Here is a 24,909-nt window from a genome sequence, read left to right as displayed (position 1 = left end):
AATACTAACAATCGATACTAAACCCACAGATTGCAGAGAACATTTACAAAGCTTTGCACAGTATTGTGGCAAGATCAGTACTGAAGATGCAAGGAATGTATTTGGACCAGATTCTCATGGATGTATAGCTTTCTCAGGGCCAAAAAGGATATTTAATGGCTCTGTGAAGGAATATCTAAAATTCTCTGTGGAAAGTGGATTGTAAATAATAAGAGTTCTGTATTAAAATGGTAATAAATAAATTCCAAAGTTATGAAGTGATTTTATTTTTAAGTGGGAAGTAAAGCAACAAACTATGTAAGACTCTGGGCAGCTTGCCTAGTGAAACCGTTTATGCCTAGGGAATTTTCCCCAGTGATTTCTGGAGACCCAAAGTGGCTTACACATTTCTCCTTTCCTCTATTTTATCCTCACAACAATCTTGTGAGATAGGTTAGATTGAGAGCATGACTTGCCCAAGGTCACCCAACTTCCATGGCATGAGTGTGGATTTGAACCAGCGTTTCCCAGATCCTAGAGCAACATTCTTAACCACTACGCCACACTGACACTGCTTTGTATTTGTTTTACAAAGCTAAATAAGATGTGGATGTACGACTTCTTGCATCTTTAAACAGGCAGAAAGAAATCCTTGTCAGCACCTATTTCAAGAATAGTTAAGTTAAAAGTATTAAAGAGACTGTACTGTTATGGTAGTGACATTCAGACAGCAAATTTGGTTATGGCTGGTTTTAGATTATTTTATGATTTAGTTAATTTTATTTCTAAAAATATATGTTTTAAATCAGCAGGAAGCTGCCTTGAGCACTTTTGGAGAGGCAGCTGCAAGGTGTTTATAAAATAATAACGATTAACATGATAAAATGAGTCAGATTCAGACTTCTCAGACATTGGTAGGATATGCTGAACGTAGCAGTAGATTTGAAGACTACGTTTAGTATTATAAGAAAAGAATAAACATTTGTCCAGCGAGGCAAGCTGTACACACCTGGTAGCTATACTGGCCCAACCAAGACGCACCCAAAACAGGTGCAGCAAGACTGTAGAGTTAAGTAATTGAGTTGGGAAGCTGGGTGGAGATCATCATGCCTACCTGGGAGCATCCTAGATATAAACTGCATTTGAGATATGGCTCCAGGAAGTATCATGGTTAGCTGAAAGGGTAGAGAGGAGGCATCAGCCATGCAAGAGGATTGGAAGGATAGCATATTCAAGAAGCAGGCCAGGGAAGATGGAGTATCTCTGATCAGGCAGCATGTGTGAGAGAAGGATCGGAAGGAGAATCAGTTGGATTTGGAAAGGAGAAAGAATCAGGTGATACAACCTATTCCCTTCCCTAATTTCAGGCCTTGAGGATCCTCAATTTTGGCGAAGGAAAGGGTGGAATGGGACAATTTGGCTTTGATGTAAGATAGCATCACATATTATTAAATTTTGTTAATATGGTTTAGAATAAAAAGAGTTGGTTCTTATATGCTGCTTTGCCAGTGCCTTCCCCAGTCATTACCGTTTACCCCCCAGCAAGCTGGGTACTCTATTTAGTGACCTCGGAAGGATGTAAGGCTGAGTCAACCTTGAGCTGACTGATGGGATTGAACTCCCAGCCTCATGAGCAGAGCTTTCAGGCTGCGTGTCTGCTGCCTTACCACTCTGCACCACAAGAGGTGAGTTACAGAAGTTTAATCTGGAAGTGACTGTTGCACAATGTGACCAATGTGACCAAGTGTTTTGTCGCACCAAGTGACTGTTTCACAATGTGACCAATGTGACCAAGTGTTCTGGGGACAGGTAGGGCACTAGTAGCCTCACTTAGCACAGATGGTAAAACACCATTTGTGCTCCCCTCATGACCTGAGCCTCCATAGACAAGGAGGCATCAAAGATCACCCCCAAATTCCTGGCAGTAGGTACTGCCATAAGCTGCACTCTATCCAGGATGGGAAGATTTGCATCTTGGTCCTGCCCCTGTCTACCCAGCCATAGGACCTCCGTCTTGGAGGAGCTGAGTTTCAGGCAATTCTGCCTGAGCCATCCAGATACTACTTCCAAACAACTGGCAAATGTTTCTGAGGCAAATGTTTCCATCTGTCCTTCAGGAGATAGAACTGGATGTCACCAGTTCTGATAACATCCCAACCCAAAACTCCATACAGCTGTACCAGAGGGCACATATAGATGATAAAAGAGAGTATCACCCTTGCAGCACCCACAGGAGAGTGCAAAAGAGAGTTAAGCACCCCAAAGGAGACTGCAACTCTTCTCCCACAGCTACCCTTTGTGTCCGGTTCTGGAAGAAGGAGATAAACCACTGTAAGGCTGCCCCCCTAATCCCCATCTCAACAAGGTGGTGCACTAGCAATTCATGTTTGACCACATCAAATGCAGCCATCAGATCTAAGAGCATGAGAAGCACCAAACTGCCCCTCCTGCACTGGAGATCATCCATCAAAGCGACCAACGCAGTCTCTACCCCGTGTCCAGATCAAAAGCCCAACTGGTATGGGTCCAGGGCCAAAGTTTCCTTCAAGAATGCCAGGATCTGGTATGCAGCAGCCCTCTCAACCATCTTACCCAGAAATGTCAAATGCAAGACCAGGCAGTAGCTGGTGGGGTCCCGCAGATCTAGGGATGTTTTTTTCTTTTCTTTTTTAATAAAAGGGGCTAACCACTGCGTCCTTCAACCCTTCGGGGAATTCTGCAGATGATAAGGAAAAGTTGACAATATCCCTCAAGGGGCCTCCTATCAGTTGGTTGCCCAATTTGAACAGCCAGCCATTCAGAAGAGGCAGCAGATCCAGCAAAACATCCAAGCTTCAGAGCTCAGTTTGCACACAGAATGATGGGACAATACCTACACCTAGGTCAATCACCTTTCCAATCAAAGTATCGCTAAATTTATTCATATTTGCAAGTCTGTCTGCTAAAAACTTTTAGTTTTGGGGGACTTCAACGTTCATGCGGATGCGCCGTCTTCAGGACTTGACCTGGATCTAGTGTCAGCCATGGAGACACTAGGGTTCTCGCAGATTGTTGCTGGTCCCACCCATCAGGCTGGTCACACCCTCGATTTGATCTTTGGTGCAGGTGTTGCGGTAGATCTGGTGGCGAATAACATCGTTCCATGGTCAGACCACCATGCCCTGAAGGCTCGACTGAGGATACCACCCCCTCTCCGTTTGGGTGACGGACGTATTCTAGTCCGCCCGCGGAGACTCATGGAATCTGAGAGATTCCTGAATGCCCTGAGGGACCCGATGCCCTCCGGCACCTCGTTGACAGCCTTGGTGGAGGACTGGCAGTCCCGCCTTACGGCCGCCATTGACAAGATTGCTCCTAGGCGCCCTCTCCACCTTCGCCTCAAGCAGGCTCCATGGTATTCCCAGGAGCTTCGGGAGAGGAAGAAGGAAGTGAGACGGCTTGAGCGAGTGTGGAGGAAGACTCGTGACGAAGCTACAAGGACATCTCATCGCACGCTTATGAAGGCATATGAGAATGCGGTGAAAGCGGCGAAACGAGACTTCTACGCCGCAGAAATCGCGTCCGCAAGCTCTCGCCCAGCACAATTATTTAAGGTAATTAGATCACTTACCGCCCTGGAAGAAGGGCGACAAACGATAAGGGAATTGGAATTGAGCTGTGTGGCATTATCGAGCTATTTTGCGGACAAAGTCCTGTCGCTCCACCGTGACCTAGCTGCCACGATTGATACAGTTAGTGAACTGGAAGCTCCGTGGCCGTCAAGGGGGTTAGTGTTTGATGGCTTCAGGCGGCTCTCTGTAACCGAAGTGGACAAGTTACTGGGTTCAGTGAGGGCGACCACTTGCCCCTTGGATCCCTGTCCGTCCTGGTTGCTCAAATCGGGCGACCAGCGGATAGGAGGCCCCTTGAGGGAGATTGTCAACCTCTCCTTAACATCTGGAGAGTTTCCCAAGGGGCTCAAGGAAGCAGTGGTACGCCCCTTACTGAAAAAGCCATCATTGGACCCGCGGAACCCCGCCAGTTACCGCCCAGTTTCGCATTTGGCGTTTCTGGGTAAGGTGATAGAGCGGGCCGCAGCGGACCAACTCCTAGGTTTCTTGGATGAAACTTCGGCCCTCGACCCATACCAGTCTGGCTTCTGCCCTGGCCACGGGGTGGAGACCGTGCTGGTCACCCTCATGGATGATATCCGGTGCCAGCTGGATTGGGGCGGCTCTGCCATTCTCGTGCTTCTAGACCTGTCGGCCGCATTTGATGTGGTCGACCACGAGTTATTGGTACACCGCCTCGCCGGAGCTGGAATAAGGGGGACTGCACTTCAATGGCTGGTCTCCTTCCTCCAGAACCGGACGCAGAGGGTTGCGATGGGGGAGAGTATGTCGAGCCCTTGTGAGCTCCCTTGTGGGGTTCCGCAGGGGGCGATACTCTCTCCCACACTTTTTAACATCTATATGCACCCTCTAGCCCAGCTGGTCCGGGGCTATGGGCTGGGTTGCCACCAATATGCGGATGACACCCAGCTCTACTTCCTAATGGACAGCCGGCCGGACTCCACCCCGGATACATTTGCCAGCTGTTTGGAAGCGGTAGGTGGATGGCTCAGGCAGAGTCGCCTGAAACTCAACCCCTCCAAGACGGAGGTCCTGTGGCTGGGCAGAAGAGGGCAGGACCAGGAAGCGCGCCTCCTATGCCTGAACGGGGTGCAATTAACACCTGCACCAGTTGCCAGGAATTTGGGAGTGACATTTGATGCCTCCCTCTCTATGGAGGCTCAGGTCACCAATGTAGTTCGGACGGCATTTTTCCATCTTCGTCCAAGCCCGGCTACTAGCGCCCTACCTGTCCTCGGAACACCTGGCCACAGTGATCCATGCAACGGTCACTTCCAGATTAGACTTCTGTAACTCGCTCTACACGGGCCTTCCCTTGTCTCTGACTCGGAAGTTACAGCTGGTCCAAAATGCGGCTGCCAGGGTCCTCACTAGAACACCTTTGAGGGCCCACATTCAGCCGGTGCTTCGTCATCTGCACTGGTTACCAGTCTGTTTCCGAATCAGATTCAATGTATTGGTATTGACCTTTAAGGCTATACGCGGCCTGGGTCCCGTCTACCTGCGGGACCGCTTGGTTGCTTATGCCCCCCGCAGGGCACTCCGCTCTGCGGGTATGAATTTACTGGTTGTCCCGGGCCCACGGGATGTTCGCCTGGCCTCGACCCGGGCCAGGGCCTTTTCAGTCCTGGCCCCAACCTGGTGGAACGAGCTCCCAGAAGAGCTAAGGGCCCTGCAGGATCTACCAGCTTTCCGCAGGGCCTGTAAGACGGAGCTCTTCCGCCAGGCATATGGTTGAGGCCAGGGCAGCTCTCCCACTAATCCATCAGAGGATCCCCTCCAATATTGAGATCTCTAACACCGAGATCATGGTTAGATGTATTGTATTGATGCCACCCTCTTCTGAACATTATTCTCTCCACCAGGCTGAACTAAGATCAGAATTGTGACCACCGCCGCTATATGTTATGTGATATGTTATATGTAACTTTTAATTGGGGTTTTTATGGGGATTTTATTGTGTTTTAACTATTTATGTTGTAAACTGCCCTGAGACCTATTGGGAGAAGGGCGGTCTAAAAATTAAATAATAATAATAATAATAATAATAATAATAATAATAATAATAATAATAATAAAAGAAACAGCTTTTTGTAATAGACAATGCTTCCCCATGCCTGCTTTACCCCCTTATCTAGGATGCTTGACATTCCCTTGAACAAACACACACACACACACACACACACATCGTCTTTACCATGTTTGGACACACACACACATATATACTTATTGGACACACACACATATATACATATTTCTAAATATATACAACCAATTTTACCATCATATCACTCACGGATATTGGGAGAAAAAGAGGCATGCTATGTGTTGGGTGCCTTCACTTTCCTCTGTTTCCTGCTATGCCTAGGGAAACTATTTAGGGAGTCTTATCAGATCATGATCACAACTTAACAAGCAGAAAACATGTACAGAAATGTGGTCCTTATGTTATCTCTTAATTGTCACACTAGTGGGTTTGTGCCCATTAATGTCTTTTTTAATTACAGTATTTGCTGGCGTATAAGACTACTTTCCCCCCCTGAAAAACATGCCTCCAAGTGGGGGGTCCGTCTTATAACTTCAGTTGGGATAGACATAGTTGCCCATAGTGGCCCATAGTACTGTATTTTGAGTGGAAATGTTGAGGGGTCGTCTTATACGCCCAGTCGTCTTATACGCCAGTAAATACGGTAAGTAAAACCCTGCATTTGAAAACAATATAAGCAGAAAATGAATTGTGTCTACTTTAGTTAATTTATCTCTTAAAGCACACTTTGTGGAATCTTAAGAACTACTTTGGAACCATATGGACCGCATGAAAATCATAATTTCATTAAAAAAATTTAAAAAAAAATATGAACTATTTTGAACAAAATATTGTGAGTGAAAAAAAATTACTTATTTTAAAGTGTGTCTCAAGTTGATTTGTATTAGGGAACCTTTAGTTGCTTAGTAGAAATCAATAGATGTAAAAAGGTTCCCTATGCAATATTTTTTCCAAGTAAATTGTAGAATTCACTTGACATTATTACTGTATATAATTACTTTAGGAGCAATAATTTCAGAGATATACATTGAGCCAAAGTATACTTAAGCATCTATGGGAGAGAACAGTCACAAACATGAAGGAATGCCTTGCTGTTAAATAATGTATTCTGCTAACTATCTTACCATCTCTACTACTTTGAAAAGGAAATGCATGTTTGTTCCTTAGAGACATTCAGCACCTGACTCTCATTATAATCAGGAAATAAACAGATTCCTTTACATGGGGTATAATTTTGTAGTGATTACCAGAAATGCAGAAAAATTCCAGAAAGAAAATTCAGATAAAAAACCATTCACATATTCACCTGTCTATATTGTGTTCACAGTGTCTGATACATAAAATATGCAGTATATAAATTTGTTTATTGATGCCATAACAATGAGAAGTCTGCTAAATTTGAAACCTTCATTAAGGGGAGAAAATAATTATATTCTAAATTTATATATTTGTAGCCAATGAAAAGTTGAAACCAATTTAGCTTATATTGTAAGTGTACATAAATTAGCCACGTTTTTAAACATATCATTTATAGCTATGTTGCCTTGATAGGTAAACCAAATACAGATAAAAATTGTCTTTTGCTGCAGGCCTGGGATCTAGATCTAGATTTTTCTAATGGTAGAATAAAATTTCCTTTCTCCCTTTCATACTTGGAGCCCACTGATCTCCACAACATGCTACTCCTGTGGGATAAGGGGCTCTGAGGAGTGACATCAGGGGGTTCTGTAGTGGAAAGAGGGAATCAGTGGAAATTGCCCATTTACTTGGATCCAACCCATGATCTGAGGAAATGCAGTACCTATAGGGCATTTTATTGCCATTGGCAGCTTATATGATTTGATATGTATTTATTCAGTTTATGTCTACTGTCTGCCAGTTGTGATCATATAATTTTTATTCTAGATTTCATCTGAAATCTATTTAATATGATTTATTTCGCCATCTGCCATTCTTGCTTATCAGTCTTATTAGACATAAGGCATTTTAGGGTGACCTTTATTTGAATAAAAATATGACTGACTAGCTGATTAAACAAATAAATATTATGGATAGAAAAGAATCAGATTATCCTAATAGGATACAGGATTTTAAAAAGATAATCTGTTCTCTGTAACTTGGGAAAGGCCAGAATGATAACATGAGGATCATCACTTTTCTAAGCAAAATGAAGTTCTGGACAGCAAACAACAGCTGGCTGTCCTAAAGCCGCCCTTCCAAATGGTGTGGTGTGAAGCTTTGGTGTGTGTACCATATTTTAGCTATGAGGGAAATCAGGCAGGGCAGATCTTCACAACTACCACAGTGATGATTTCAGCTTCATGATGTTGCATAGAGAGTTGTATGCAAACCCCTAGTGTAGACCAGGGCAGAGTCTGCACTTACTTTGTTTATTCCATTGTCAATCCTGTTGAATTCAGATTGCTTTAAACTTGATCTTCCTCTTCCCACCCTTCCCCATTGAAACAGGAAAGTCTTCTGCAAGTGGTTAGGGTAGTTCAGAAGGGGGGGGGGAGCCAAGCATTCTTTTCTTGAAGGGGGGGGAGAGGAGCCAAGCAGGGAGCCTCTTTCTTTTCTTGGAGGGGAGGGGGAGAAGATTGAAAAAGGCAGAGAAGGGAGAAAAAATCCAGGACCGACAGAAGTTGAGAGAAATTAGGGGCTTCTCCTTTAAGGCACATTCATCACATGACCACCTGTGGCCAATCACGGGTCCTCTACCATGGAGGAGGTGGTAGAGGACCCGTGATTCAAAACAATGCGATTTTATAATATATTCAGGATTAAAAGCACTCTACGATATCACACAATAAAGGTAGGGTCACTCCGGATCAATCCTTCTTGCTGCAGAAGGAAATTTTAAATCGCCCCAAATCCAAACGGAAATCGCATTCTGTGTAGAGGGCAGGGACTGAATCGATCTGGGGTTGGAATAAAAGCTCCGTGCAGTTTACACCCTAGTTTAACTTGATCATGATAGTATGGTAAATGCCAGAATGCAGCATTCCATGTAAACCATAAATAGGAAAAGAGGTTGAAATTAACATAAAGCTCAGTTGCCATGCAGGTTCTCATCTTCAAACTAAACCCTTAAATTAGAATCATAGAATCATAGAGTTGGAAGGGGCCATACAGGCCATCTAGTCCAACCCCCTGCTCAACGCAGGATCAGCCCAAAGCATCCCAAATTCTGCACATCTATTGTTTCATAGGCTGTTCTCACAAATCACTGGTTTTCCTGTTGAAATGACAGTTTTTTATTTCGTAACACAGCATTGATCCAAAGGTGCATGTACTTCAGAAGTTTGCACAGAGTGAACTACCTTTTACGACAGGGGAGTTACATTGACATTAGAAATACTTAGATGCTATCCATTGTGACAGCTGATAGCAATGAAGTTATTGGAGCAGGTAATGGAGGCAAAGTCCATTCTTTTATTTTCCATAGGTCCCCGAGGAGTCACAGCAGATCTGCCAAACCCTGGCTACAGGCATTTTGCTATCATTTTGGTTTTTCAAATAAATGGAAGATTAGGAACCAATTATGCATAACAGAAACCAGGGAGGCTGTAACACCAAGAAAGACAAGTAGGACTTGCATGAACCATTTCAGTGAATTTATCAAATGTAATAATTTGGTACACACTGGGAATAATCTTGAATATAACATTTCAATCATACATTTGTCATGCTATCAGTTGTCAATCTCAAATTTCTAGAATTTGCACAAGAGGATTTTAAAAATCAGCAGGCAACACTTGGCCACTTTTTGTGTAAAAAATCTATTTGTATGTAAAAAAAACAAACCTCAAAAACCACAGTAGCTCTTTAAGCATGATTTTATATATGTTTTTTTTAAGGGTTAATTCTAATACAGAGTTGTAGGTGGATTATAGAAAGCATTTGAGCAAATTTTATATATTAATTTATTGGATTTACAAGTGGGAGACCCACAATAACTTGGCAGAGCATCTTATTTCCCCCTCCCCTACTATATCTTCTCCCTTTCCCTGCCTCTTTGTCTCCTTCCTAGTTGCCAGTTGACCTACCTTAACTTTTCTTCAATAAAGATATTTTCTTTACTGTTGGTAAGAAAACTGCCATCAGTGAGTCATTATTTGGTTCCAGTCCAGAGGCAGAGACTGTATACTTGACCAATTAGAGCTACCAACTTGTAAAATCAACTTGTTAAGCAAATCAAGGTTCCAGAGAGAGCAAGCAATTGTCCACCCAGAGCAGAAACATCTCATGCATTTTTGTTGTCCTGTGAGATACATAGATTGCTATTGCCTTATTTTAAATAAGTTTGGGACAGAGTAGCAAGTCTGAACCCACAAAATGAAGTTCAGTTCACAAGATCATAAGCAGAATTATTGTATGAATTGCTCCCAAGCCTCCTTGTATCCCTTTTGGATGCATCTTGCAATTCACTTGACTGCTAAACAAGTTTTGCATCATGTGCGAGGAGCTCTAGCTAAAATTAAATAGTTGAATGCAATTTTTCAGCATCATGCATAAAAAATACTCTAAGGAGGTAGAACTTATTCTCAATAACTGTTTATGTATTATCCCGGGTGTATCTAATGATGCAGCCTAGATAATGTTATTGCAGTGTTCTGCAGTTAAATCTTGCTCAGCCTTGCCAGTCCATAATGACAAGAGTGGGTGGAAGTTAGGCACATTCAGTTCTAAGGATCAAGTAATGCTGTTAAAAAGATTCATGACTTTCATTTAGGTAAGTTTTTGGCAGTGGTATGCATTGTTGATAATGACCTCATTAATGGATTCCTCAGAGAAAATTACAAGTATGAGTTTCTGGTATAAAAACAATTATTGTATAAGTGCACCTGGTTGCTGCTCCTGTGTAGTAGTATATTTACTCTGTATAAAACTGTGGAGTTTACTGCAGTATCAAAAGTTTATATCTCCCATAATAATATAAAAACAAAGCAAGACATTATGAAGGATGGACTATAAGGCAACACACTCCTTAGGTATTGGTATGAACACGGTCACCATTATATTAACCATCCAATGGAGAACTTGAAACGTTGCATACTGTTTTGCATAATTTTGGTTGGACCTGGTTTTTAACTTTTGCTTCTGGATTTTGCTTTCGACCAATGTGACTACCTGCCACTTCCCTTTACATTGAGAATACCCGAAGTTAGCTGATAAGGAATAGATTTCATCAATTGGAGGAAAAAGAACCCGGTAAAAGATGGTGCTTATGGGTTTTCCTACCAACACAAGATCTAACTATCCACTTCGACTTCTATTAACTGTTTATCATGTGTACCAATTGAAAGCAATCTCCACTAAGATTAATACAATTGCTTTCCCCCATTTGGAATCAGCCTTCTAAGGTATGTTTCCCATCTGGACATTGTCTAGCTGTAGCTTTGGCATTTTCTAAATGTAAAAAAGAATTGTGGTGCAAACTCCATTGGCCACATCTGGGAAGGATTTATCCTAAGCCAGTGGATGAAGCTTCCTGTAGAATATCTATGATTCCTATGATTTGAAGACTTATAGGTCTTGCAGGAAGGTACAGGACTAAAGATTTGATGTTAAAAGGGAAGTCCTAGTAGCAGAAAGACTTTGTCCAAATTTTTGCTGCACTGGAAACAAGGACTGACAAGGCTAAGTTCATGAGATCGTTCCCCTCAACTCTGATATCTATAATTATAACTAATTGAACCTGCTCTTCTAAAATAAGGCATGCTGGTATGCATTTGGTAAACCTGATGAAAAAATATTAAGAAGTTTAAAAATAATAACCACTATTACTTGCTTACTGACTTCCAAAATTTATATATTAAGAGTGATCTCTGAATAGGGCTGCCAGCCTCCCAGTCCTTGGTGACAGGAGAGAAATCATGTTTAAAAATGGCTGTCAGCATGATGTCACTTCTGAAAAAAACCCAGGACGTAATGTCCCCATAGGAATTGATGGGAACTTTGTGATTCCTAGAGAGGTATTACATCTCTTTCAGGTTTATCCTGGAAGTGATGTCATGCTGTCACTGATGGCTGCCCTTACATGTCCACACCCTCTGGTTACCTGGTGGTCCTTGCAGACTAGTTCACATAATCAGAGAGGAGAATGCTTAAGAAGAATGTTTTGTGCATTTTCCCCACCCAATGACAACCCTCTATTGCAAGCTATTTCAACCAGAGTTCTGTGAAACCTTGAGGTTTCTTGAGAGCCCCGGAAACGTTTCCTGAATGGATGTGAGATGTTTAATTTCTATATACTTTTAAAATTTGTTAAATATTTGTTGGGTGATATTAAAATTTGTTAAACATTGGTTGGGTGATATGACCATATATAGTCATGCTGGGCCTAGAGGGGGAGGACCCTGGGTGGGCATGCCCACCGCTATGTTTTCCAACCCTATCCTGCATGTTTGTGCCACTTCTGGGGTTCCTTGAAGCTTGAAGAATGTTTAAGGGGTTACTCAATGGTAAAAAAGTCAAAAAAGGCTGCTCTATTGCATCTCCATATAATTATATAATGGCCATTTACAAGCATCATAAGGCCCCAAACAGAGGTAGTTGGCAGGTCATTCCTCATGAGCTGTAATCCCAGCATCCAGAAGCTTTAGTGGATCCCAGGCAGTTTGGTTCTAAATTTAATTTAAACTAGACAGACATATCTTTATTATGGTCATAGATCAGCAAAGTAATGTATACTAGATGTGTGACTAAGAGGTTGATTGTGAAATATCTTAGCAAATATTCAAGAAATAGACTCTATAATGAAGATGAAAAATGTACAATAGGGGAATCAAGTATTGCTGCAATGTTTCTTCAAAGGGACCACTAGGTGTAATGGATTACTATCTTATGCTGTCTAGTTGACAGTGGGAGGAGTAATTGTTAGATGGTTTTGGAAATACACATATTGTGTATTGTATTGTAACACAAAATTGTGTTTTGTGGTAATATTGAACACTTGGCATCTGAAGGTGTTATCAAGAAGTAATATTATGAAGTTTGTCCAGTAGCTGCTTTCAGATGAACTAAGGATTATTAAGGTATAAACTTTTGTGTGCAACCTCATCTGTAACCATTAATAAAGACAGTAAGGGGTGGTAGGAGAAGTAGGGCCTCACTACCTAACCAGCAATCAGGTTGGTTGTCCTGGGTGTAAACTGCATGGAGCTTTTATTCCAATCCCAGGTTGATTCAGTCCCTGCCATCTCCACTGAATGCGATTTCCATTTTTATTTTGTCCAATTTAAATTTTCCCTCTGCAACAAGCATGATTGATCCGGAGTGACCCTACCTTTATCCTGCAATATCCTGGAGTGGTTTTAACCCTCAATATTTGAATAATCGTATTGTGAAAGCATGAGGATCTCTGGCTGCTTCGAATTTGCTGAAGAGCTCCATAGTAGAGAAGCCCTGATTGGCCAAGTCTGCCCAGGTGACGAGCTTGCCTTAAAGGGGAAGCCCCTAATTTCTCTCAGCAGAAGCTCCCAGAATCCCTAACTTCTGTTGGTAGAGATTTGTGTCTTGGGTTTTTTTCTCCCTCCTCTGCTGTCTCCAATTCTCTCCACCCCCCTCAAGAAAGCAAAACAAGAGGCTCTGGCTGTGTTTGGCTTCCCCCTCCCCTTCTGAGCTTCCCTAACCATGTGCAGAACACTTTTATGTTTCAATGGGAAGGGGGGAAAGAGGAAGACCTGAGTTCAAATCAATCTGAATTCAACAGGATTGACAATGGAATAAACAAAGTTAGTGCAGATTCAGCCCTGGCTTCCATTTGGAAGAAGTACCAGCCTGGTAAGCAGGAGCTGAAAGTGAGACTGGAGGGCCTGGAAATGTGGGCTGGTGGGGTTGGGGAGAGGAGGGAGGGAGGGAGCCCCTGCCAGCACTCCTGCTGTCTCAAGCAGCTCCGGCCATGGCCTTGCCAGCACATGATGAGGCTGCCAGGGCAGTGGGAGGAGGACTGGACTGCTCACCAGTGCTTCCCCATCCCCAAAGCCCTGCCACAGCCTCTGCAGCCCTCGGTTGGCCTTTTGCAGGCAGCAATGGGAGGAGCCAGATCCCTGCTGGTGCTTCTCCCTGTCTGTACTACAAAACACCCACTGAGACCTCTGGAGGCTTCAGTGGGCCTTCATGGTTGGCAGCAGAGGATCCAGGTCCCTGACAGTGCTTCTCTCATGCCTGCACTGCAAAATACCTGGCGAGCCCTTGGGAGCTGTCTCCCCTGGCACGGTCTTTTGCGGGTGGCGGCGGGAGAAGCCAGATCCTTGCTGGCACATTCTCCAGCCTGTGAAATAACAGTTGAGCCCTCCAGAGGCTTTAGTTTTGCGTGTGGTGGTGGGAAGAGCCAGGTCCCTGCTGCCACTGCCCACCCCACCCTGCAAAATGCCCACCGAGCCCTCTGGAGGCTTTGGTGGCCCTTTTGCAGGTGGTGGTGGGAGTCATGGCCCTGCCAGAAATCCCCCCTGCTTGGAAAATGCCTGCCAAGCCCTCTTGAGGCTTTGGCGGGCCTCTTGTAGGTGGTGGTGGGAATAACCAGGTCCCCATCAGCACCCCCCCTACACAAAATATCTGCCAAGCCCTCTGAAGGCTTCAGTGAGCCTTTTCCGGGCAACAGCAGGAGGAGCCAGGTCCCTGTCAGTGGGCCTTCCCCCATTCCACAAAAAAAACCCACTGAGCTCTCTGGAGGCTTTGAGGGACTCTTACAGGTAGCAGTGGAAGGAGTTGGGTTCCCGCCAGCTCTTCCTACCCCACAAAACTCCTGTCTAGCCTTGGGAAGCTTCTGTGGGCCTTTTGGCAGCGAAGGTGGGGGGAGTCGCATCCCTGTCAGCACTCCCCCTCCCGCCCTAAGAACAGTAGCCTACCCATGGTGGTGGCGCGGTGGGGTGGCTAGCACCCACTATATTGTTATATACAACTTGCTTTGCTGCTTGTGCCTTGAATAAAATCTTGTTGATCTTGATGGTGCCACTGGACTAAAACTTTCTTCTTCTTCAGATGAACATGGCTACCTATCTACATCTATCATCAAGAAGGAATGCAAAAGTGAAGATGTACAGACAAGCAATGTAAAAAAACAATGCATTCACTCAAGAAAAAAAACAATCCAAAACAATAAGTAAAATAAATTATTCTGATCTGTCCTGTACATCTCATGTTAAATATCCAAATACAAATGATAGAAGAAAAACCTTTTAAGAACCTTATTGCAAAATTACAGGATAAGCAAAAACACTCACATATTCTGCAAATTACAACATGCCAGATCTGTATATACAATGGTTTGTACTTTGAAGGGCAAGAGTGAGAATGCGGCATTTCCCATACATTGCATAATTAAGCATACTTCCAAGCAAAGTGAACAATAAAGCTCTTAAGATGTGTACACAGGGATAATCAGTATTCTGCAGTCCAAACAAAACCTGATGGAAGAGATTGAGAATGAGTATTTTCTGAGGTTACACTCTGTAATTCTAATGTACACACCACGGGATTCTATATCTTCTCAGAAAAGGTCAAGATTTTGAAATATAAAAGAATTCAAATATACCATCCCTTTTGTTTGCCTTTACTTAGCAACGTCAGTTGAGACTGCATCTCTCTAATATGTCAGGAAAATGCTAATCTAGAAAAATATAAAACCTCAACAAGTCTTTAAATGCACAGAATGTAGTAGAGTCTCAAGGGAAACTACTGAGTGGGACTGAGCGACTGACAAAGCATTCTCACTCAAATATGCACATTACTGAGGTGCTTAGAGTATTTGAATATACTGTAATGACACACTTCACTATTCACTGCAATGCTACTGTTCAGGGATGCCAGCCTCCAGGTGGGACCTGCAGAACCTCCAGAATTAAAGCTCTGCAGAGATCCTGGAGGAAAGAGCTGCTTGGGATGGGGATGGGGATGGGGGGGGGGACATGTAGCACTCCCCTCTACACGCACATACACACAGAACATAGAACACAAAACATTCCTTCCTTCTCAAAAGCAAACCTTATTAACCATGCAACCACCTCCATGTAGGAAATACTTGACTGTCTCCCTCCTTGGATTGCTCTGAGAAATCATTGGCCAGAAGGTACAAATTTAAAGGAAATGAATCCCATAACAGTCAAAGAGCAAGTCAAAAAAGATTTACACCATCATCCTGCACCAGTTTCTTCTGCCTGTGCTACATCTCTTTAAGGCAATGGCAATTTGTACAGCATGGTGCAGTGGTTAAGAGAAATAGCTTGTAATGTGGCAAGCTGGAGTTGATCTCTGCTCCTCCACATGGCGGGTGACCTTGGGCTCACCAAGGCACTGATAAAGCTGTTTTGACTGAGCAGCAATGTAGGGGCTCTCTCAGCCTCACCTACTTCATAGGGTGGTGGGGAGAGGATAGGAAGGTTATATAAGCCACTCTGAGATTCCTTTTGGGCAGGGAAAAGCAGGGTATAAAAACCAACTCTTCTTCTACTGGGAAGGTGCTACTGGGAAATAGCAGCTACTGGGAAATAGTGCTTCTTTGCCCTATCTACAGTTTCCCCATCTTCCATGCCATTGGTCTCTAATTAGCTTTGTTGTGATGGTCTTGAAAAGACTGCAGAAAGACCAAGCTGGCTTACATATGGGAAAATATAGTGTACATCTCCCCCATCAGCATTATTTCCCCTATTGCAAGTGTTTGTGATGGTTACCCCCAAAACATTCCTCCCTTCTCAGATTGCAAATTGCAAACCTTGTATGACTTACTCATGAGTAAACATTCTTAGGGCAGAGGCTTTTATTGGCTGCCCTGGGTACCAGAGAGCTATCAGGGTGATGTTTCTGGGCCACCAACAGCCCCCTCCAGAAGGCACACAGAGGCAGCTCACTCCCCCTCCAATGTGTTGAAAGAGGCCAGGAGACCTGTACAGCTTACTGGCAGGAGGGCATGCTCAGAGGCTACCTCCTCTTCCACCCAGCAAACATATGAGACTGCCAGGACCCCTTATTAGCTCTTCCTGGCCAAGGCTTCCCTCCTGCTTGGGGCTAAATTACTAGGGTGGGCCATTCCTGGCTAAGGGCCATCTCCTATTGGGGGGTATTTCTGAGGGGGCCAATCAAGTAGGGAGTAAATTGTCTGCATGCAAATTGAACTGATTGACCCTCCTTGGAAGAGGACAATTTGAACTGATGGGCCTCATTGTCAGAGTGCAATTTGAACTGATTGGTCCTCTTTGACAGAGTGCTCTCTCCTTATTAGCAGCACACCCCCAGGGAGTTCCAATCAGGTAGAATTTGAGTTGTCTGCATGCAATTTGACCTGATTGGCTCTCATTGGCAAAATGCAATTTGAAATGATTGCTCCTCATTGGCAGAGTTCTTCCTCCATATTAGCAGCACACCCTCCAGGGAGGGCCAATCAGAAATGGATTGAGTAGTCTTCATGCAATTTGACCTGATTGTCCCTCATTGGCAGAGGGCAATTTGACCTGATTGGATCTTCCCGGCAGAGTATAATTTGAACTGATTGGCCCTCATTAGCAGGGTGCTTTCTCTCTATTGACGGCACACCCCCAGGGAAGGCCAATCAGGTAGGGAATGAGTTGTCAGCTTGAGGTTTATTATGTTTAATTATAATGATAATGATAAAAAAATAAATCTTGGAGGGGGTGAGTTTCAAGTTATTTTGCTCTAACCATCCAACCACTGTAAAGCTGTCCCCCAAATTCCAGTCCCAGAGAAATGGCAGGCTAACAACTTGTGGTTGAGCACGTCACATGTGGTTGGTATATCTAACATCTCGAGGATAGCCTATTCAGCTGGTGCCAGATATCATCCATCAAAACAACCAGCACCTTCTCCACCCAGTGGCCAGCATTGAAGCCCGACTAATATGAACCAAAACTGAAGTTTCCTCTAAGAAAGCCAGCAGACTGAGTGGTAGTTGACTGGGTCCCACGAATCCAGCAATGGTTTCTTCAGCAAAGGGCAAACCAAGAACAATAAACAGTTAAATTCTAGATAAATTCTAGAGCCCTAAAGATGCTCCTTTGAACACACTATGTCCCCTTAGGTCCTAGACTGATGTTAATCAAAGTATCCTGATTTCATTTATAGGATCCCAGAGGAAGCAGAGCTATGGTTCATTGCTTACGTTCAGCAAATGGATTTGGGTGAGTATTTGGTGAGTATTTTCATGCTGAGGTGAGATTTTTGAGGTTACTAATTTTGCATTTCCTAAAACTGGAAAATACACACCGTTCTCTGTGCATACAAAATGGTAACTCTGCATATTGAGAAGATTATGCTGTGTGTGAACTCCCCTTACAGATTGCTGATGGTAACAACTGGGAAGGGCTAAAGAGACAGAGAAGGGAATTAGAGTTTATTTCTGCTATTACAAAGAAAGTGGGGTACAGTTTTGCTAAGGGAATGCAGAGTATTCTTTTGAGCATGAGTACCTGCTTTGTGCTGTTCTTATATGCTGGTAAACAAAATAAATATTCCAGAGCTGTCATACATCTACAGTGCTCACCTATGCAATGGCACAAAATCTGGGAATGCTGCTCCTGAAACTTCTTATCTTTTAGAAACAAGAAGCAGGTAACTGTCTAAAATACAGTCTTTTAGTTATCCAGATTTATCAGTCAGGTTCTTTGTCATGTAATGGTGTGTGGTAAACTTATTGCAATTGTTGATTTTCTTGTATAAATAAAAGTTGTACCTTGTAGTTATATGTAATCCGTTAAAAGAGCAGGAAATGTGTTTAAGTTGTTGCTTTAAATGAACTTGCTGGGGAAAGGCACATATATAAGTCAGGATGTAGGAAGTGGATACAGTGTAGGGAGGCACTATTTTCAGTTGTTTTATCTTTTTGGAGTTTTTAAAATAAATTTCTTTAACTTGGAATGGCGACTTTATAGAGTGAAACATAACAAGTAATAAGATCAAGTAATCATTTAAAAGACCTTGCATTGGTGTAAATGTGTATTGGGTTAGCCCTGACATCTCTATAATGGGCTCATGCAGTTAACAAGTTGTAGGAAAGATGCAGTATCCTAGGGGCTCAAATCTTAAAACAGAGTATCTTCTCTCAAGTAAAAAGGAGAATGAGGGAATGAGCTGTCAGCTATTGACATACTTGTAATGAGGAAAGAGATGTATGGTTAACAGTTACAGTGCATGTTGCAAGATACTAAAATTATGCTCTTCCTTTGCTTTCAACTTATGCTAGCAGGCTTTTACTGTCCTCTTGACTTTCCTCCCAAGGAGCAGTGCAACAGCAGTATCTTAACAACGACTTGTGATCAAAAGGCTGAGAATTTTATATGCTCCAGATGGCAAGTTCAACTATTTCAGCATTCAAAAGGCAAAAATTACTACTGCACAACACATATATGAGTTGAAATACAAAATTATATTCATCCTTGTATGAGCATATCATGGAACTCCTGATATCAAAGAGCACATTAACATTAAGTGCAGGTGTCCCCAAATGTTTTAAACCTGTGGGCACCTTTGAAATTCCAACACACTGTGATGGGTGCATGCACCAACTGGTGTGACAAAATAGTTGCTGTAGGACGAGAGCCCCCTACTGTCTAAAAAGGCTTGGTGAATGCCATGGTGCCCATAGACACCATGTGTGGAATCTGTGGCATAAGGGCACCTCTTGGGTTTGGGTCAATAGACCATGTGCCTACACTAATATGACAGTGATGTTCTTCGAAATATGTTGGTAATATTCTTCAGTTTCCATATCAAGGTCCATAGGTTTTTAAATTAATTACTCAATTTCTATACCGCCCTCCTGAGACCAGCTCTGTGGCTTATGCCACCCTAGAATCTTGCACACCATAGATACTACTATGATATTATTCAAACAGGGGCTGCTTTAGATGTAGTGAGTGGATCCTCCCTGTGTAATCATTTTAGGTAATAAGAATAATACTTGATATTTGTATTTTGCCCTTCCCTGGCTGGCTCAGGGCAGTTTGCATCAGGTTTAAAAACGATATCAAACAAATAAATTAAATACACATGTTAAATATTAAATCAAAAATATAAATCTAGGTTTTAGAATCCTTTAAAATCTGCCTCCTCTTTCCAGATTAGAATCTGACTGAGGGGGACTGGTTACTCCCCAGAGGGTTTAGTTAAATGGATAGGATTTCAAGCAGGGATGCCAGCATCTTTTAAATGTTATTTCCTGGCCTCAACCACAGGCTCTGTCTTACAGAATTGTTTGAAGTCCCACAGGTCCTTGATCTCAATGAGTGTTCCACCTGGCCAGTGTTGGGACTGAAAAAGCCCTGGCCAAGGACAGTTTTATCTCTTTGGGTCTAGTTATCCTGAGCAACCTTGATCACTTGATCTCAACACTCTTTAGGGGGGGGGCATAGTGGAAAAGACAGTCCCAGAGATACAAGGGTCCCAGGTTTCTTTGGGCTTTGAAGTTAAGAATCAGAACCTTGAACCAATTGGGAGCCAGTGCAGCTGAAATAAATAAAAGGTGTAATATGTGCTTTCCATTGGCTGCCACATTCTGGACCGTGGGAGATTCCAGAGTAACTTCAAGGGCAGCCCTACATAGAATGGGTTACAGTAGTCTAGCCTAGAGGTGACCATTGCATGAATAATAGTGGCTAGGTTGGGCACTGATAGGTGAGGTGCGAGTAGTCATGCCTGGAGGAGATAGTGAGCTGGTGAGCAACATTTGTCACCCGGGCCTCCATAGATAAGGAAGCATCCAAAATCACACCCAGGTTCTTGACAGTGGTCAGATATGTCAATTGGACCCCGTTAAGATCTGGGAGTTGCATTACTTCCCACTCGGCATGCTGACTCAGCCAGAGCATTTTCATCTAAGTTGGATTTAACTTCAGCCAAATCCACTTCAACCAGTCCACCAGAGCCTCCAGAGATCTGGCCAAATACCTTGGGGTATGGACAGATGGCTGTCCATCAACAGAAATGTAAAAGTATGAAATAGAATAATGTAAAAATAAATCTAATAAAAATATAGACTACACGTGCAGTAGGTGAGCAGTCTAGAGTCCTGAAATGCAATAAGCACAGTATGAAATACAATCATGTATTATTTATTTAATTAGGGAAATATCTATGCTATCTCTTCAGGAAGCTTTCCCATGACAGCTGTCAAAATAAACATTAAACCCAGCTTTCAAAACAAAGTCAAAGTAAAAAAAGAACAAAATATAGCAGCTTCTCATCCTTGCCATCCTCCTGGAGTGGCCTAGAGATCTCTTCAAATTATAACTGATCACCAGAATGGGAGATCAGTTCCTCTGGATAAACTGGCAGCTTTGTAGGGTTGATTCTTTGGTATTATAGCCTGGTAAGGACCCTCCCCTCCACAAACTCCATCCTCCATGTCCAAATATCAAGATAATTTGTAACACTACCAAAAAGGCATACAAACAGAAAGAATGTAGTGTAGGCTCCAGGTAAGCGTCAGGAGGAAGGCCATTCCTTAGGTAAGATGCCAGCAGAGAAAAATCCTATATTTGCTTGTCATTCACCTTACTTCTGAATGCATATCTGCTGAATATCTTAGCTGGTGAGCTGGAAATTATGGGAAGAGATGATCCTTAAAAAAAATCTCCTATACAAAATGTCTAAATATGTCCACTCACAGCATCTGAAGAAGTTGCCGGTAGTTAGTTAGAATCATAGAATCGTAGAGTTGGAAGGGGCCATACAGGCCATCTAGTCCAACCCCCTAATTAGGCTTGGTAGGTCTTCAAGGAATTTTTGTTTCAACAGACAAATGGCTATCCTCTGGAATTTATGAAGGATTGTACTTATCCTTTAAGAATGACAAAATAATCTCCACATATAAACCCATTTTCCAGCTCATCTCAAGATTACATAGCATTGCCACTTACTCAGAAGGTTTTTCCTCCCCTTTCTCTGGAATGGGATTCCATACTCTGACTGGAGGGCCTCCAACTCATTCAGCTTTTTGTAATGCCATGATAACTAAAAGAACTTTTTCTGTGAGATTTGATCAGTGGAAATGACTTGTTTTATTGAGAGCTCTATTTTATGACACATGTTTAAAATTTTGTTCTTTCTATTTTACGGTTTCTATTGTGTTACTAAGTTAGGTTTTAATAAGTATTTTATTGTTAGCCACCATGTGCTTGGAAGTATTGGGGGAAAATTAATCAATATATTATTATATTGATTTTGATTGTGTTCTATGTGAATGTTCAAAAATGTTTTATGTAAACTGCCCTGAGCCATAGGGAAGGGCGGTATAAAAACAAACAAAATCAAAAGGTCCATTTTTCAAAACAATGTACATAGTTTAATCTGAATAACCTTTTGATTTTGAAAGCAGTGATTGCTTGAAAGTGAATTTTCATGAATTGAAGCCCTTTGTAGCAAAAAGAAAGACAACTGCAAAGATTCCATTGCATGATGATTTTCTTGGGCTCATGTAACGCTAACATCTCATGCAATTTGGAAGTCAAATTAATGCCTTATCGCCCCAGGGAGAGTTTGTTCATATGCTAACATTGTCAACATTTGATCAAGATGCATGTTCTTACACATCCATCTTGGAAAGATTGTTGTTACCAACAGTAGTAAATTCAGCCATACAAGCTCAGTGTGAAATTCAAAATTGGTACATAAAGATGCACTTTCAAAGTCAGAATGAAAACAATCACCAAAGCCTACTGGTCTTAAACAAAAACCCCAAAGAATTTTTGCACCACTCTCAATGAATTGGTCAATGGATATTAAATAAAACAAATCCAATCTTTTAAAGCTAAGCTCATAAAATCAATGCATTTTATAAAGCAAAACTATTGTGTGTGAAATCTTGCTTTGTTATTTTGCTGAAAAGCTGAGACACAATTTGTTGGGCTCAGATGTTGGTATAAATCGCATAGCAAGTGCAGCCACAGCATGCAACAAGCCTTATTAAATTTAAAGCTACATTCCCAGGTTTCTGGTTCAGATACATGAAAATACTTCAGAACCTGCCCTTTCAGCATTCTGGGCTAGACTGCTGTAAGTGAGACAATACAGTTAAAATGGGCTCTGTCTGAGCAGAGTATAAGGGATGGGAAGTGATTTACATGATGTTTGTTTTTAAAGAAGAAATGCTGAAATCTGAGTAATTTAGGAAGATTATAGTTTAGGATCCTTAGGATATCACATACAATGCAACTGAATGTGATAGTAATGCTAATGATTGCTTCCTTGGTATTGTAAATAGCTCCTGTTTCTGTAGTGTATGGGATCATTTAATTGTTTTGTTGATCAATAATTGCTGACAGAATAGACTCTCAAAGTTATTGCAATCCAGTAAATTGGGGTTTTTTTTCCAGGTCAATGGATAAGAACATGGTCATGGATCACATTGTCTACTAACCGAAGCAATATATACAGGTAATGGTTACAACTTAATAACTAATGGCTAAGAGTGGGGGAAAGCGTGTGCCTAATAACTGCAGATCAACTGTTTTTCACTGTCAGGGAGTGATGCATTAACTACTTACAGTGGTATATGTCTCAGTAAGTTCAGTGTCAGATTCTAGCTGATAATTGCCCCATAGTATGTGATATTGTGTTTCAGCTCAGAAGCATAGAACAGAACTGAACATTCGAGTAAGCAGTTTTCAAAATGAAACAACACATTTTAAACTCACCAGTTAGTCAAAAATTATCTTCCTATTAATTGATTAAATTAAATTAATTCTATCCAATTCAAATAAATGTATTTAACCAAAACCTCAATAAAGGTGCCTTTTTAAGACAATGAATTATGAGAATATACAATAAGCAAAAGCTACCACTCAGAAAGAAAAGTGACCTGATATAGTATTTGAGCCACACATCTATGAATACTCCCCAATTTCAGATTCCTCAGTTTCAGGTGATGAGTAAATATTTAGAGAAATAAGGAAAGACAAATAACTAGGCAAATGTTAGTAAATGAAGCTGTAATCTTTAGCTCTAACATCTATAATTGAAGGTATAGCTGTTCTGGGAAATAACAAAAATTTGGAAAATAAATCCAAGATCAAATGTTAGGCAGTGATTGTATATTTTCATATCAAAATTTTCTTCTATCAGTACTCTTAGACACCTTTTTAATCCAAAAAAATGTACTTAAATACAAATTTTATATAATCAGATCTTAAAGGACCTGTTAAATTCCTGTAAAAAAGATTGATGTATACTTCTTGTAACCTACTTTTCAAGAATAACAGAATCTTTTGGTTATCCATCCACATCAGACAAAATGGAGAAGGCACTACAAGCTATTCAGTGCTACCAGAGCACTGAATGTGGAAAGTATATCCTTCACATTTCTGTGAACAATTCTAGATACATACACATATATCAATGTATTCATGCTATCAAACACCATATACATTACAGAAATCAACAATTTAACAAATTAACAATTTAAGCTATGCAAAATGGTTGGGATGCAAAAAGGAACAAGTGTTTTTATGGACATTTAATGGTTCTATAGGAAATACAATCTTACTGAGAAAAATTATAGCAAAGTATTAGTATATAAATTACTAAGGAACCCTGTAGGGTTCTTTGCTTCATGAAAAGAGAAAGATGAACTCATTAAGTATAGCAAGATTGCCAAATGTTGTATAACAACAAAATGGAAGGATAATGAGGCACCTGCTGGTGATACAACAACATACTAGCAGGCTGATTAATGTATATAGGGTGTATTTAGTCCACTTGAACTCTAGCTGGAGCTGCATGAGTTACTCATATCCTGACTGTATGTCTGCTATTGCAAAGCTGTTAGTTGATGCTAGTTACAAATTGTGTCATCTTGGTGAACTATTGAAAACCGCTCCTCTTTCAATAGAAAGCAGAAATGGTAAAACTAGCTAATTATGCAAGAGGTGGACAACAACATCAAGATAAATTAACTGTAAATTGGGTAATGTTTATTCAACAATGAAATAATGAACAATGATTTTCTGCAACCCTTTGTTCACTTGACTCTGGTGTAATAGCATGTATTTTAAGTGTCATACCTTGTTCAAATGTGTACATTAAATGCCATCACCAGTCAATCACCTAATAGGTGATCAACATTACTAATTAAACATATAAAACTTGTTAAATAATTCATTGGTAGAGTTTACTTGGGTTAGTTGTGCCCATGATCCTTCAAAGTTTGTCCCATCATTTATATATCTACTAGCCACATGTTGTCTAACCTTATGGGTTAAGAGAAAACTACTCCATCAACTATATGCCAGCCCTTCAAATACCTGAAGATGGCTATCATGTCTC

The 24,909-nt window shown here is 41.7% G+C and overlaps 1 protein-coding gene across 10 annotated transcripts in view; it reads right to left on the bottom strand.

Moving 5' to 3' along the window:
• EPHA6 (EPH receptor A6) overlaps nucleotides 1-24,909 on the bottom strand; it is a 537,720-nt gene that overhangs the window by 102,680 nt on the left and 410,131 nt on the right. The window lies entirely within an intron of this gene.

Source organism: Paroedura picta, chromosome 6 (assembly GCF_049243985.1).
Source record: "Paroedura picta isolate Pp20150507F chromosome 6, Ppicta_v3.0, whole genome shotgun sequence".
Classification (NCBI taxonomy): Eukaryota; Metazoa; Chordata; class Lepidosauria; order Squamata; family Gekkonidae; genus Paroedura; species Paroedura picta.
The sequence above is the reverse complement of the archived record's forward strand: the minus strand, read 5'-3'. Positions and strand labels throughout refer to the sequence as shown.